Source organism: Epinephelus fuscoguttatus, linkage group LG5 (genome assembly GCF_011397635.1).
Source record: "Epinephelus fuscoguttatus linkage group LG5, E.fuscoguttatus.final_Chr_v1".
NCBI classification, from domain to species: Eukaryota; Metazoa; Chordata; class Actinopteri; order Perciformes; family Serranidae; genus Epinephelus; species Epinephelus fuscoguttatus.
In genome coordinates this window covers 30,064,890-30,081,995 of record NC_064756.1, presented here as the reverse complement: position 1 = coordinate 30,081,995, position 17,106 = coordinate 30,064,890, and the positions used below count along the sequence as shown (strand labels likewise).

General features: G+C 42.3%; 1 protein-coding gene across 2 annotated transcripts in view; it reads right to left on the bottom strand.

Annotated features, from left to right (window-relative positions):
- robo1 (roundabout, axon guidance receptor, homolog 1 (Drosophila)) overlaps positions 1-17,106 on the bottom strand; it is a 306,085-nt gene that overhangs the window by 265,802 nt on the left and 23,177 nt on the right. The window contains exon 1 of one of the 2 annotated variants that reach the window (XM_049575682.1): positions 3,249-3,503. The exons of the other annotated variant lie outside the window; for it this stretch is intronic. The gene's annotated coding sequence lies outside the window, so the exon portion shown is untranslated. Of the gene's footprint in view, positions 1-3,248; positions 3,504-17,106 lie in introns of those variants that run through there. 2 annotated transcript variants of the gene reach the window in all.

Here is a 17,106-nt window from a genome sequence, read left to right as displayed (position 1 = left end):
CTCTACAGCATTTATCCTCCTCTCCCCGCTGTTGTTGCTGTTGATGATGAAGTCACTTACCCTTTACTCACAGCGTAATATTCTGCTGATGTCCTCAGTGCATGCGAGAGTCTTTAAATCAGTGATTTCTGTTTGTCATGCCGCAAACATGATGATGTAAAAAAATAATTTGCATGAGGAAAAATTGTTGAATTAAAATATAAATATAAAGCTATTATACTTGGGCCCTTTGTTTCCTCATGGCATACACTGTGTACATAAAGAGTAATTTGAAATTGTAATCCGCCTCCAGTGTGTCCCCACCTGCAGATGAATGACAAAATCCTACCAGCAAACATTCCCTAACTCCCTCCAGACATGACTAATTGACTTGCCACCGTGGGTGACTGACATGCCATCCAGAGGGCACCATAATGGCCGTGTCATGAGGGAATGATGAGACCTGCCGACAGCTAGCAGCGCTCGACCTTTTGCATGTGAGGTCGGGTGTCAGAGGGAACAGGATCTCCCCGTTGTTGGACCCGCAGCCTCGGGGCTCGGTGGGGATGAGCCACAGACGACAGGCAACTGGAGCTTTTCAATCACGCAACCTTGCAAGACAGTGATTTCATTCGGTATAGTGTTGGAATGAAAAATAAAAACAATAAAACTGAAATCAATCGTCGGCAGCCTCGGGGCGTTCAAACATCTTGAGGGTGGAAGGGAGATGAAGGAGAGTGATGGTTACTTCCTCTATCATTTTCACCTAACAAAGGGTTATTACTGTTATTTTTTTCCAGTTTCTATAGTAGAAATGTTTTCTGTACAGGGAACAGAGAGCAGGTTTGTAGCATTCTTTAGATACCTTTCAAATTTCTCCATCAGTGAATATGAATAAGTGAGAATGAGCCTTTTTACAAACAGAAAATGCGATTGCACACACAATGATAATTCTGCAATGCAGTGCTGGGGGGATTTATGAAAGAAAAGTCTGTGTGCCTTTCAAAGAATCTTTATTCACACATTAGTTAGTGTTGTTGGTTTTTGCTCACTGGGTATTAATGTCTTATTCATTTTCTGCCTCCTGTCTTATTTCCAAATATCACTAATCCTGTTAGATGAAATCTATTAATGTTCTGCTTTGGCTGCCACACACAAAATTCCAAGTTGGTTCATAAGCTCCAAATTTGCCATGAAGGCATATCTGGTCCGCCTCTCTGGATTAGAGAGATTTACCCAGGCAACCAGAGACGTGTGACCAGCGGTTCACAGTGGGCAAAGTCACCCATCCCGCTAACAAAGGCAAGAATAAGCTGCAAATAAAGCAATTTTCATATCTGCCGTTATTCTCCATGATTATGCCTCTAATTTCGCAGTCATTTCTGTATTTTATCTGATCTCAGTTTTAGACTTAATTAGTGCCATTTTGATCCAGTGTGATGTGTCATATTCAGGACATGGTCATGACAAAGACATGATAACATACTGACATGTGGAGCAGATGTGCAGTGAAAAGGAGAAGATAACACTGCTGCAGCAAAGACGGAAAATGGAATTATTCAAAAGCAGTTTTCTTTGTAATGTAACAAATGGAAAACAAAAACAAAAGAATACTTGATAACTTCGTGGAATTATGTTAATACAGCAGGAAGAGAGTTTTCAAACAAGAAAGCCTTGCGTTAGGAAAATCTCATCTTATTACTGTCTGTAATAATTTATGACATTAAAAGACATCTCCAAAAATAAATCCACACATAGTTGAAGCAAAGCAAAAATTTTCCCTGCAGAAATGGGGGGGCTTTGATAAAGTGAAAGCAAAGCATTGATTGGAAAATCCACCCAACCACCCCCACCATCTCCTCCATCATCACCACAACTGGAGGACTGGAAAGATAAAAAGAAAGAGGCTCTTCACTTCTGTGGGAAAAGTGAATCAATCTGGAAAGTACCACACTGCCAAGACAGGTAAGACTCACACAACATAACGCAGGGCTGACTACATCACAGTCTGGAGCATGAGCACAGAAGAGAAAATATGAAGGGATGCCACAGCAGCAGCAGCAGCAGCAGCAGCAGCAGTGTGGACGACACTCCACCTGTCCACAGAAATCCTCACAGGCATGTTGTAAATCTCAGAGAAGTGCAGAGAGTCGGATTAGTGATAATCACAAAGAGGGGGCTCCTCACAGTGGGTGACAGGGACAGACACACAGCACCTCTTACACCTGTGACAACACATGTAGCTGCCTTCTTATTGACTTTGACTGACAGAATAAAGTTATGGATGCTACAAAATACATAATAATGCTGATTATTTTACTACTGTATGCAAAGTATATGTCAAAAGTTTATAACTACCACTATAGCAGTCCATACAAATTAGGAAACTGCTGGTTTCACCATCACACTGGTGAATGCATTAATGCACGATGCCACAATGACTACTAATGTCTAAAATCTTACTTATAATCAAAGAGAGATGCAGCCTCTTGCTGGCTTTACACGAAAGAGACTCCAGCTTTCGGAATTCCTTCTGTGTTCATTCAAACTGTATTGATTCATCGTCCCTCACTGTCCGGTGCAATCCCTGCTGAGACACTGCTCTCAGTGCGGCAAGACAGCGCCGGCTGAGTTACACGCACCCCCCCTCACCACCCGTGGATCACTCATTGCCTGCAGGCTGATAGATAAATCGCCTGCTAGCGTTTAGCCTCTAAATCATAATTGTCTTCAGCAAGCATATCTGCATGCAGCATGTGCATTCTCCTTGTCGTTTCTTTCTCTGTGATGCGACAAGCCATGTGGCCAGTTAGGAAACTTTCAGCACCACATAGAGGGGGACAGCTCCGCCAGGAGGAGCCGCGCGAGCGTCCTGTCAGTCAGTCTGTCAACAGGCTGCTTTGACAGGTGAGAGACACACCGATCAAATCACAACACGACACGAGCTGTGGCAGGAGAGACTGCTGTCTTACTGCACACCATATGATATGTACTCAATCTGATAGAATATTTGCTGTCTTGTGTTGTGCACTATCAAGACACAAGTCTCTCGACTCCGGATTTGCGTAAAGGCACCATGCTTTACGCATAGCTTAATATGAGCTGGTGTGTCTAATCTGTGTCTATAATCAGAACTGCAGTTTTTATGAATCACACAGGCAACACTGCACAGCCTCCACACCTGCAGAAAGAGCAAGGCGCACCATTTTTCACCAAACTGCTGCGCGTGTCGCAGCATTCCTCACAGACACAAGTCAAACCCAACTTACCTTCTCCAAAATGATACCAACGCTGCTGCACGTGTGTGTCCCTTAAAAGCAGAAGTGATCCATACCGGCGAGTCCGTAAAACTTTTAAGGCTTTTCGCTGCGCACGGTGGAGAAAAGAAAACCGCGGAGATAATATACAGGCTACAACTGGTGATCGAGCCACTTGAGTTGACGCTGGTTATCCTTCTTTCTAGAAACAAAGCGCTGGAAACTCGAAGCAAAGCAGTGTCCGCTGATAAAGCTTATCCTTCGGGGTGGGAAAAAAAGAATATCCTGTGCCGTTATGTATAGTGCAGTTAGTGCAGCGGTGAAGAGCCAGCGCATACAAATCTGTCCATGCTTCTCCTGCAGGGAGCAGCCGCGTCAGCCTCCCCGGGTCCTAAAGCTGCGCTAAACTAATGACACCGGCATCACCCTGTGTGTCTGTCACACTGGAGCCACGCACACTCTTGAAATTGTTGCTCTACAACTGACAACCCCGAAAAACTCAGTTATGCATATCCCAAACATTCATGTAAAATATGAGAATCGTCTCTTAATAAAGTGTTGTCTCACAGGATGATCTGTCTCACCTGCTTTGTTTCAAGATGAGTCATTTTCAGAGGATTCCTGCCATGAACACTATAAAGACGCTCACCTGACTGTCTTCCTATCCTTCTAGGTCAAAATTACGGTTTAAGCCTACTGTGTATTACTTGGATGAATCTTTTGCAGTGAATTAATTTGAAGCTACTAGATTTCAAAACCAACCCCCGAGTCTATACCTGAGTCATCATGAGGTGCAGCAGGATATCAAGCTAAGCCCACTTGAGCAAACACGCGGGATCACCCTGGACTCACCCATTAGCAGAGCAACTGATGAGTTTGACAAGATCAAGCTGATTATACTCAAGTGGCAGATGTGTGTAGTCCTGTTCATGTGGGACGTTTCTTAAATCTGCAGAGTCACATCCCCTCTAACACAACATTTAAAGGCCACTGCACTGGGATGACTGATGTCAGTGTCTAAATGTTGGTGCTTGAGTTCCTCCTGCTGGTAAAGTGGCACTAGATACTGACTGTGGCGGATGATATCGGTACCAATCATGCGCGCAGATGGGCAATCCGAACACGCTTCTCTCATGCGATCATCTGCGCAAAGGTGTCAGGGTTCCGGGGCCCCCCACACTCCCACAGGAAAGGTTTCAAACTTTGAAAACTCATCCTCTATTATATCATTAATCATAAAGTTATACGCTATGGGCTATCTAATATGAATATGCATGCATTTCATAATCCTCTAAATTACATGTGCACTGCAGCACAGATAATTAACACTTTCCTCAGACTTCCTGGGCTATCTGACAAATATAACATAATTAAGACATTAACATTAGTTAATAACACCCAAGCATCTTCCATGGCTATGAATTAAGAGAAGAGACACCACTTGGGCCCTGAAATACCACTAACAACAGCCAACACATTCTCACTCTGACCTTGTCACATATTGATGCTTTGGTCATGGACTTTCCATGTCCACATTCGACGTGCAAGGTACCCTGGGTGCATTGGTTGTGGACGTTCTGGGACACCTTGTCAAGGTATGCCTGTTACATGCATTGTTTTCTTTTACGTAGGTACAACACCACGAATTGACGTGTTTTTTTTCCCCTTCAACAACAAAACAGGAAGTGGTTAGGTTTCAGGAAGTGGACACCGCTCTCTCGGGTGGACCACTCCCGCCTGCCCAACTCGGACTTTCGCTGCCTTAACTTTCGTCCTCGTCCAGCCACGTTTCCCCCTGATGCCGCCGAGTGCAGTTAAACTATAACGGCAACCAGCCGCATATCATGCAGTCGTTAAAAGGATGCTTTTTTTTTTGTTGGTTTCTCACGCACAAGTCACTGCCCAAGCGCTGGACCTTGGCAACTTCGGAGTGAGACCAGGCTCCAACAGCAGGGTTCAAGGGAATAAAAGCAGAGGGGGGGGGTGCACCTGGGACGTCAGGTGTTGCCGATGAGCCCTCTGGAAGTGTTGTAGGCCTATCGTTGAAACACCAATGACCAAGGGTACCCACCTGATGACCCCAATGAAGCTTTTCCCCTCTCTAACCACCCACCGCATGCCCTATCAAGGCTACAACTATCACTCCAAATCGCAAGTATGTTCAACAACAGTTGACCAGTTAAATCCAACTACTGTAGATTAAAGTTAGGTACATCTTTCTCATGTTAGTTTCCTCTCTTCTGCCCTCAACAAAATGAGGGAGTACGGGGAGGTAGAGTATATGGCTTGGTCTGGCGGGGGAGAGTGAGTTCACCCCCTGGCTCCACCTTCCCTATGCTCCTTCTTACTTTTCTATCTACCTGTGCTCCTACTTTTCAATCCATCTAACCTTAACCCAAAGGCTCCCACTCTGAAACCTCCAGACAGCGCTGTCTCTCCCACTTATAGTCTCAAGTATGTGCATCAAGGGATTGTAACATCTAGTCCTAAACTGGACTTCAGTATTTTCATTTGCCATTGGCTAAGGTACAATTGTACAAGAGCACTGGAATTCTTGCGTGCATTGTTGGTCACTGGTTTAATGTGTGGCTAATGAACTGTAGGTCACTTATCCATGACAATTATTTGTGCTCACAAATCAGCCTATTTTCACCAAAAATGTTTGTTTCTATGTCAGTACTGACATGTTTTAATTAAATATTTTTTATTTCCACAATTATAGTTCCAATGCAAAATGATGTTTTGATGTTAACATTACCTTCATATGCAAGGGGGCATTTTGAGCATATCTAAATTTTAGGGGGGTTGTGTCCCCCCAGGATATATTACAATTACTTCCTTGGAGTAACATATTCATACATTTTGATGTGATGTTGTTAAATGACACAGTAACCTACAAGTTGTGAATGTCTCTGTCACATTTGGCTAACAGAAGTGGGTGGCTGGTAACCAGTAGTTGTTGATCCAAAAAGTTCAAATGGCTTCAAGTGTTTTGATCATTTAGAAAATGCACTTCGTAAGTTCAGTGTAGACAACACATGAATGCCACTCTAAAATCTCCCGACTTAATCCATATCTGTTTGTAATCTTTCATGGTTAAAGAGGAAGTGTCTTTCTTTCCCTCTATCAAAGGAAAATCTTGCTCGGACAAAAGATTCTATTTGGCTTCAAAATTGAATCTCTATATTGATGCATTTATGTATTCCATCTTCCTCTTGAATCAGTCTATCAATTCATGCATTATGCTTCCTATTTCTTTTTTCTCCCTGTTTGGCTATTCAATGCGAGGCCATTTTGCACTCCAGTATTTTCTTTTTCCCCCTCACAATCTCATGTATTTCTATAAGGGTAAATACGGATGTAACCTCTCCCCCTGTCAATCATTGCCGAGGCTGGCTTTTTGAAATGGATTGAGCAGACATTCAGGCTGCTCCCCTTCTCTCCCTGCATCTTAACAGGCCTGTCTGGTGTGGCCAGCAAGGGAGAGAGGTCATGTCCAGAGGGAATGGAGAGCGCCAATTGGTCCTAATTCTACTCACAAACTCATAATCCCACACATGGACCTTTAGAGCCTCATCATCTGCACACTGCATATGGTGTCTGTTCAGCAGGAGTGCCAACTGGGTTGGTGTTTCATGTCTAAATTAATTTAAATGCATCGAAGAGATAAGAAGTGCTGCCTGTTCAGTTGTTTAATAACAATTATGCTTCATTATATTTTAGGGTAATTAGTTTCAAGGTCCTTGTATGGAGGTTAACATGACAAATGGCTGTCAATATTGAATCGGACAACTGCATACTGCTGAAAGCATCTCACTAGTAGCAGCACAGGTGTAAACAGTGTCAATATGAACACTGCTGTGAGTCTACTGAGACAAAATCAACTAAGTTTATAATAAAAACACCATAAAGAGCAAATGTCTTTTTTTCTGCTAAGTCATTGAGTGTTTTACTTTCATTACAGTGTGAATCAGGCAACCCAATATGCCTTTCAGCTCCATAAATCTCCATAAAGCATTATAATAAACCTGCTGCTGAAATGCTATGGTTGTGTGAATACTGAATTGATTCTTTATTTTTGTTCTCTCTTTTTGAGCATTCAACAAACACTGGTCACAGAGCATAATTAAGACATCTGTGATAAATTGGTGAAAATGATTCTTTAATGTTACTTTAGTAAATGCAATTAAAGAAACTTTAACAACAAAGATGTTGCTGTTTTGTTGCACGTTGAGGGCAAATGGATAGGCTCATGTCTAAAATTCAAACAGTGGTAACTTGACTTCATAGTCAAGAAACTGTGCTGACATATAATCAATCCACCCAGCCATCCCTGCACTGCAAAACACAACCTGTAACAGCATTATCAACAAATAAAATCATTATAGAGCTACATAGAATTATATGAATTGTCTCATGTTTGTGGCCACCTGATGAAGAAAGTCCAATATTCAGCCTCCTTCAAGATCTTGTTTTGGTCTCCACGAACTCCTGAGAAAAATATCTGGCTCTTTAGCTGCTAAATGCTCCACGATGTTCACCAGCTAATTACTACCTGTGTCTGTCCATTTGGGTTTGGCAGGTAGCATATAGTGGGTTAACCACAGATTTTCACATCCAAATAGTACTGCCTGCTGTACCTGGAAACATGGTTGATGAGAGCTGCGGGCTAGAAAACAAAAACAACCAACTAACAGAGGTTAAAATGGTCCCCAGAACTGAGGGGGAGTGCAGAGTAGGGTGTAGTAATGCACAGGTTGACCCACAGTCTGCAGGTCAGGCAGGTTTGGGTAAGCTTTCTCAAAAATATTGCAGGTTGCGGCAAGCGAGCCAAAAAAGTGCAGCATTCTGAGTGAGTTATGAATAACTTGCAGAAATATTGCCTGCAATAGTTGCATGGACCCAGACCTTTGAATCCACCCACTCCACTGAGTTGACTGATTTGTGCGGTATTGCGACATTAAAGAGTAGTCCCCCAGTTTACATTTCAAAAAACTACCAGTGAGCACCATGAGGGGACCTGATCAGCTAATCAGCACCATGGGTGGGACTAACGGTGTAAGCTGTTGTCGAATGGTGGTGGAACCAATGATGAATAATAACAACAATGGCGACTGCTACAGACAAGACAGACGCTACTATTGAGGCTCAACATGTCTTCCAGTTTCACCTGACATCGTAGTTTGTTTAAATTTGCTTCGCTCCGCTCTTAAAACCCCCACAAAACAGGTACACTGGCACGACTACACATCAGTGTGGACTTAAAATGATGTTAGACTGAGGTGGATACAGTGGCATTCAAAAGTTTCGGCACCCAAGGTCAAAATTTCGTGTACTGCGAAAAATTAAGTAAGTAGAAGATGAACTGATCTGCAAAAGAGTGAAAAAAGGAAAGGAGCACAATGCAAAAGTTTGGAAACCCCATGACATTTGAGCTCTTTGCCAGGGTCACAGACCATTAATAGCTTGTTAGGGCTCTGGTTGTTCACAGTCATTGTTAGGAAAGGCCAGGTGATGCAAATGTTAAAGCTTTATAATATTCTGACTCCTGAAATATCAACAATCAGCAGCCACGGGCTCCCCTAAACAGCTGCCTAGCACTCTGAAAACTAAAATAACTGATGCCCACAAAGCAGCAGAAGGTTATAAGAAGATAGCAAAGAGTTTTCATGTAGCTGTTTCCTCAGTTTGTAATGTAATTAAAAAATGTCAGTTAACAGGAACTGTGGAGGTCAAGGTGAGGTCTGAACGACCAAGAAAACTTTCTGAAAGAGCTGCTTATAAGAAGAGCTGCTAGGAAGGCAATTTAAAACCCTAGTTTGAGAGCAAAAGACCTGCAGAAAGATTAATCGGACTCTGGAGTGGTGGTGCACTGTTCTACTGTGCAGTGACACCTGTACAAATGTGACCCACATGGAGGTGTCATCAGAAGAAAACCTTTCCTGTGTCCTCACCACAAAATTCGGCACCAGAAGTTTGCAAAGGAACATCTAAGCAAGCCTGATGCTTTTTGCAAACAAGTCCTGTGGTCTGATGAAGTCAAAACTTTCTGGACATACAAAGGTATGTTTAGAGAAGAATGATGCAGAATTTCAGAAAACGAACACCTGTCCAACTGTTAAACATGAAGGTGGATGGCTTGATCGTGCCTTGGGCTTGTGTTGAAGCCAGTGGCACAGGGAACATTTCACAGGTAGAGGGAAGAATGGGTTAAATTTAATTCTAGTAAATCCTTGAAGCAAACATCACATCATCTTAAAAAGCTGAAGATGAAAAGAGGATGGCTTCTACAACAGGACAATGATTCTAAATACACATTGAAATCCACAATGGACTACCTCAAGAGGCAAGCTGAAGGTTTTGTAATGGCCCTCACAGTCCCCTGACCTAAACATCATTAAAAATCTGTGGATAGACCTCGAAAGAGCAGTGCATGTAAGGCAGCCCGAGAGTCTTACAGAACTAGAAGCCTTTTGCAAAGAAGAATGGATGAAAATCCCCCTAACAAGAATTTAAACAATTCAGCTGATTACAAAATGCGTTTAGAAGCTGTGATACTTGCAAAAGAGGACGCTACTAAATACTGACCATGCAGGGTGTCCAAAGTTTTACTTTAGGACCTTATCCTTTTTGTTATTTTGAAACTGTAAAAGATTGATATTTAAAAGTAATCTTGCTTAAAATATTGAAGAATTGGTTCATGCCTTCTGGAAATCACTTAATCTTCTTCTCACTTAACTATTCACAGTAAACAAAACTTTGACAAGGGGTGCCCAAACTTTTGCATACCACTGTACACTGGTCTCCGGTGACTGGTTAGGGAAAAAATCTCCCTCCCCACAGTCATTGGTTAAGATGGATGCAATATTAGGCTTTTCTAATTCTTTCTAATATCAGGCAAGTGCAATAGTCCACCTTCCACCCTCTCTTCCTCTCCCACTGTCCCTTCCTCTCAAACACACTCACAAGGAGCTTTATCAACAGCACTGCTGTGCTCAGTCTTTGTCTCTGTCCTTGACTCAGTCTTCAGACCTGACAATTGTGTGTACTATGTTGGCAGTTTGCAGGTGGTGTTTAGGTGGTTGATTAACATGTTTTGTGGGTCAGGTGGATGCCGGTGTTGGAAAAACCCTGAACTCTCTCTGTTGCAAATATATAAATACTGATGAGTGTGGCTTTAAAGTAAAGGTCTTAAAGTAATAAAATGTGCAAGAGAAAAGCTGGATGAAATATCATCCACATTATAGGTTAGAATCATATCTCTTATCAGACTGTCATTGTTGTCTCGGATCCACGAACTGCCATTTATTTTGTCAGTGACATGCCATCGCAGGTCCTGCAATATGTCAGAATGTGATGTTGAGAGGCAGCTAAAGTTCAAATCCATTTACATTCACTCTGTGTGCCTGGATAGAGAGGAAAACTGAGGAGTCAGCTGCTGAAACCATGCTTGATATGCAGGATAAGCGCCTACATCTGCAACTTGTTAATCATATAAAACCAAGAGCGCAATGACACACAATGAGGTCAAGCATCAATCTTGAATAAGAGAATAATATGCAATGATCTTTTATTCATCTTTTGTTCACACAGACACACAGGTACTGCTGCTGCAGCAGAGGAAATATGTAGCATCCAGGTATTTATCGTGTATAAATATTAACAGATGGTAGATTAAATACATTATTGTCTTTATAATATATGTTCATGAGACAGAGGAAAGCTGCGCTAGTTAGTGAGGTAACTCATGCAAACCACTGTCTCTCACATTGTGTTGAGCTGCTGGTGGGGCAGCTGGTAGGTGGGAGAATGTGAGATTAAACTTTTCACTGATTCTAACAGGACTTTTAGCAGAAATCTGATCACAGCATCTCTTTTTTTATGTTCTTTGAAGATGATGCACCATCAACTGTGACTGCCATCAGCACACTAAGGTCTAAATTTCACAGGTACTTGCTGAAATGATGAATGAAGAATTTTATGCTTTTCAGTTCAGCTACCAGCTACCGTGCAGCAATACTTCTGATGAAATGAGTGTGTGTAAGTGTGTGTGTGTGTGTGTGTGTCAGTACAGAGAACAGATGGGGAGAAAACAGAAGCAGTTGCAGATGGGCATCGGTTGACTTGAACATTAACTTGTAGACAGACCGACACAGGTCAGCTTTCCAGGAGGACTGCCACATGTTCAGCTTAACCAGCCAGAAATATCATGCTGCTATTCCAATGCAAAAATCCACACAAACACACACACTAAATAATGAGAGGACTGCACAGATGTACCTCATCCTTATACTGTGCACAAGTCTGAATGGCAGCATTTCGTTATCTGCTTTTAGAACATGCAAGTGATTAATCGTACAAGACGGGTCAGTCAGACAGAGTCTAAGTCCTTTAAAAGTCCACACAAATTGCATGTACAGTTGTAAGAGCTGTGATACCTGCTAGGCGAAGGGCAGAGAAAGGGGAAAGGGAAGAGTCTGACAAGGCACAGACTTTGGAAAAACTGTCTCTAAATACGTGAAATGTAACCGCTCTAAGGAATAAGGAGCCGAAGCCGGTGCAGTCAGTTGAAAAGTACCAATTAGATATAGTAGAACTCACTTTTGTTCACAGCCTCAGCTCACAATAGAGGGTGGTCTCTCTCCTTGTTAGGACATGTCAAAGGTGTGAAGTTTCAGACAAATTTAGCAAGACGCAAAGTTGCTTCTATTTGTAGTTAGGTAAACTCTGCATATCACAGAAGACAGAAAAATGACCTGATATTTCACAGCATGATACTATCACAATCATGTACCTGTGATTATGTCTCATCACTGCAATACAAGCAGTTCTACAGTGCAAAATGTGAGAGCCCAAGTGTCAAGCCCATATTGAAGTCAAACGGGGAAAGTCAAAACCAAAATGTGCATATTTAACAACGCTGGGAATATACTTCTTATGTAGAAAATGTTAAAACGTGTACATTATGTCAAGGCAAACTGTCATAGTGATTCCATGTACTATGTCAAAGCAAAGCTTATTTTGGCTGCCATTAATATTCTGCAGGTTAGTCAGTGTGGTCTCAGGACAATCATAAACAGCATCTATGACTGGAGGGTGTCAGGACTGACTAGCAGTTAAACACGTATTAATATGTTCTTGAGGATACATGGGTTTATAGGAAGAGAAGGACACTTTTGAAAATGCAATGCTTGTTGCATGACAAGTGGAGCCAAGGATGGAGTTTTCTCATGGAATTACTTGTGATCTGAGTAATGTTCCTCTGCTAAGGACTGGCTCTGCTCATTAGCAAGATGATGCAAGACTGCAGACCCTCTGCTATGAGACTTCATGCAGGAGAATTAAGAGTGTTTACCAAGTGTGTTCACATGCAGTGCCATGCTTTATTGGCGGCAAATACAGTGTCAGCCCTATCGCCAGTATGAATGTTGTACGTTTCTAAAAACCATGGGTATGTTACATTTGCATGCTATAATGGCACAGATACATTAAAACTTTAGATTTCAACAACGCTATTGTTAATGTGTGGTTAGGTCTATGCACAAAATCACTTGGTTATGGTTAGGAAGAGATCATGTTTTGGCTAAAACACCCAGCGATGTCTCAGCAAAGAACAACTGCTTTTCATGCCTAAAAAGTTGTTGAACAACAGCAATGACATACAAACTCACAACCTGTTTTGTTGTTTCTTGAACAATGGTCTCCACCTCCAGCTTCTGAAACCACAGCATCTTGTATTATCTTGTAATCTTCCAACCACTCAAAGCTCCCCGTAACAGGCAACATGCAAATATAATAATGCAGAGGCGTACAATGCCAACATTTTCTTCCAGCAACGGGGCTGATAGCACACTACTCTGGTGGCCAATACCCCAGTTATAACAGTGTTTATTGTTAATAAATTTAGATGTACAGTATATGTACATAATTTGTATTGTTACTAACCTGTATGTGTACTTAATAAGGTAGGGTATACTATTTAACATTTAGGCCAGTTGAAGTGGTTTAGTGGAGACGTTTTATGCATGGTTGACCAGGACGAGACCTTGATGCAGGTGTATAATATACTGAAAGGACTCCACTTCATCTCCCCAGTGGCCTCTAAGTGCACTGAGATCCTTCGGGAAAAGACTCTTCAGCCTGCTTTGCTTGACGCTTACTGCAGCCCTGACTTCAATAACTATAAAAACAATGGCAGATGATACTGACATCAACATTTGCAAACAAATATTGTGTAAGGAAACAATAATTTTAGCAACATTCTGCTGCAGTTGAAGGACAGCCTGGTCGTCATCGTATATTTCTGCAAACCTCATAAACAGCTACATGTGTACATTTCATATCAACATTTCTAAAGTGATGTAGGTCTGATTAGATGTATATGAGCCATCACGAGGAGGAGTCTGGTGGATGGCGTGATACCTAGAGGAGACGGCTCATTCAGGGCATCCTATTTTAACTGCTCTGGCCTGCCTGCTGTTGCTGCATCTCCTGCAAGTCGCTCTGCAACCCGCCTCCACCTCAGCTCCTCCTTTTCATGTTGTGTCTAACTTATCATTGTCATCTCGGTTTGTCGTTGATGCTGGCTCTGTTCTGTTCCTCAGGGGGTCTTTATTGTTGCTCTCCCTGCCTTAGGCTTTCCATGTAGGCGCATGGAAGGGCAGTGAGGTGTGCTCTTTCTGCCTTGAGGCTTTCCACGCAGGTGCATGGAAGGGCAGAGGTGTGCTTTCTCTGCCTTAGGCTTCCCACAAAGGTGCGTGGAAGAGGCTCTCCGCGTAGGCCCGAGGAAAGGGGCCCCAGAACAGAGCCACACTGCCAAATATATTACTGCAAATGGAAATAAAGTTTTCTTTGACTAAAGTGTTCCTGATTGAAGTGAGTTTTGTTCATACACATAAGAATAAGAATAACTTTATTCATCCCCAAGGGGAAATTCAATTATTATTAACCACAGCATTTTTGAAACATATAGAAGCATGAAATATCAACATATCTGCATCTACATAATAACGCACAAAGTTTACATCCCCATGGTTTGTAGACATGTAATCCCTCCAGCGTGTTCTGGGTCTGCCCCGGGGCCTCCTACCAGTGGGACGTGCCTGGAACACCTCTAGCGGGAGGCGCCCAGGAGGCATCCTGATCAGATGCCCGAGCCACCTCTACTGACCCCTATCGACGTGAAGGAGCAGCAGCTCTACTCTGAGCTCCCTCCGGATGTCCGAGCTCCTCACCCTATCTCTAAGGCTGAGCCCAGCCACCCCACGGAGGAAACTCATTTCCACCGCTTGTATCCGCGATCTGATTCTTTCAGTCACTACCCAGAGTTCATGACCATAGGTGAGGGTTGGGACACAGATGGACCAGTAAAATGCCAATATTTTTTTTGGCAATGGCATTGTGAAGGTCTGACTGGATCCTTGTCTGCTTTAACATTAAATTTAAACTATCACTCTCAGCCAATCATTATCACATCTTTTGTTGGAACATAACTGCATGCCACCTTTGTTCAAGACTCTTGGTTTACTCATTCTTTCTATGTCACAGATATCGCAGAGAAAGTCATAACTACATAAAATTTCTCTCACTGCCCGCCACTACATCTCTGAGCTGTAGAAAGGACACAGCTCAGATAAAAGGAGAGCTCTATGAATGCCTGCTGGCTTGCTGCTCAGTGGGATAAAGACATGAAATACAGTATGTGTCAGAGGTTTTCATCTACCATCCCCTTTTTTGAGCAGTGTGTAGTTTTGTTATGAATCCTGTCCCGGGGTGGTCTCCTCTGCTATCTGACTGGGGTGGATGGAGAAGAGAAAGTCATGCTCTCTTCTAGTCTTTAGGCTCACATGATCTTCTGTCACAATAAAAGGCCTCTGAGCTGATTTCAGACTCCCTCGCTCCTTCCTGCAATCCTAATTGCTTGGCCCACTTATGACTGTGATGCTGTCATCTCACCTCATGACAGCCTCCAGCGAGCCAGCATCTTACATAGCATGACAAAAAAAATGCTTTTCTCCCCTCAACCTCTACTCCAAATAAAAGACCCTGCCTCCAATCCCCGTGCTGTGTTTACAGAGGAACAGAGGTAGTTGTCACAAATTGATCGCAGAGCTGACAGCATTGTGTTTATGTGTTATTTCCACTTCCTCCTGCCTCTGTGTGTCTGGAACCTTACAGTGAAAGCTGCCCTGTTTGTTCAGTAACTACTGTGGCTTTACAAAATGCATGCCACAGTTAACAGACATCCCGCAATACAAACTAAAAGATATGTGTATTAACATACATCTGACAAACAGGCTAAGCAGGAGAGTGGCTCCCTCATAGTTTGCAAACACACATTTCAGATCATGTAAAAAATAAGCTCCTTAAAATCACAGAGTTGATATAAACCACGCAGACTAAGAGTCTACAATGCAATGCAAGCACGCAAGGCTATACTTAGACAGCAGTGCTTTGAACTAAATGCATAAGTCAACATGTTAACATGCTCATAATGAAAATGCTAACATGTTGCTGTTTTGCTGGTATAATATTTTACATGTTCCCAATGTTACACAGCGTGCCAGTGCGGCTGAGGCTGATGGGAATGTCATTCATTTTGCAGGTATTTGGTCATAAACCAAAGTATTGGATAAATTGTAATTTTGTCCTGTTGATGGTGATAAATGAAGGGTTCAGAGATCACAAAATTTAATAAAATCCATCCTGAGGGGGACATGAGTGTCTGTTTCAATTTTTTATAACAATCAATCCAAATGCTATCAACACATATAACTCAAAACCAAAAATGTCAACCTCTTGGTGTCCCAAAAGGAAAAGTCAGGGGATCACCAAAGCCATTAGGATTCATCCTCTGGGCACCTTTAATGTCTGTACAAACTTTAATACCTATCCAATAGTTGTTGAGGTATGAATAGGGACCAATTGACTGACTGTAATTGCTATCCCTAGGAGCTTGAAAGGAGCAGAAATATGTGAATGTTAAATAAAAAGTAAGCTTATAAAATGAATATGGTGCACTTAAAACTGTTAAAGGTGATACTTTGCTGATTTTCAACCAGCTTTGTGTCCTAACAATGTAGGCAGGATGTGTAAATAAACTATGGTAAACTTCTCTCCATCTTACCAGCACCCAGAACTATTGATTGAATGATAGAAGATGCATCTTTTAATGGATTTTTACTGGCTCTAGGACTGTTGCTTGAACTACAGATTGTACTTCTGCATTTTCGTATGCCGGTACCCATGGACACAGGAGTATAGAAGTGGATCAAGAGAGACACCCGAGAGAGACCCACCCCTCTCTCTCACTCAAACTCAGATCAAACTGTAAAATTAGGCAGTGCTGATCAAATATAAGCCAAGACTGTTGCTTGAACTACAGATTGTACTTCTGCATTTTCGTATGCTGGCACCCACAGACACAGGAGTATAGACGCGGTTCAAGCGAGACAACCAAGATAGACCTGCCTCTCTCTCACTCAAACTCAGATCAAACTGTAAAATTAGGCAGTGCTGATCAAATATAAACCAGGATTATGAAACTGTTTTGTCAATCTCACCAACAATGTTTTTTTGAAAAATATTTTGGTGCACTGTTTGGCTATAGCATGAGAATTTGTTGACAGGAAGTGGGCGCCATATTGTTTCCTGTACTGTAAAAATGGAAGCTGAAAAAACTGAGATCAAACAGTAAAACTAAGTAGTACTGATCAAATATAAACCAAGATTCTGTTACTGCATTTCCTATTTCTCACCTAAAATGTTTGTTACCAGCTGCCATATTGTTTCCTGTGCCAAAACAGAAAAACAGACAGGTTCATATGACATCACCCCCCCAGCGGGGTTGTTTATCTGTCCAGTGCGGTGT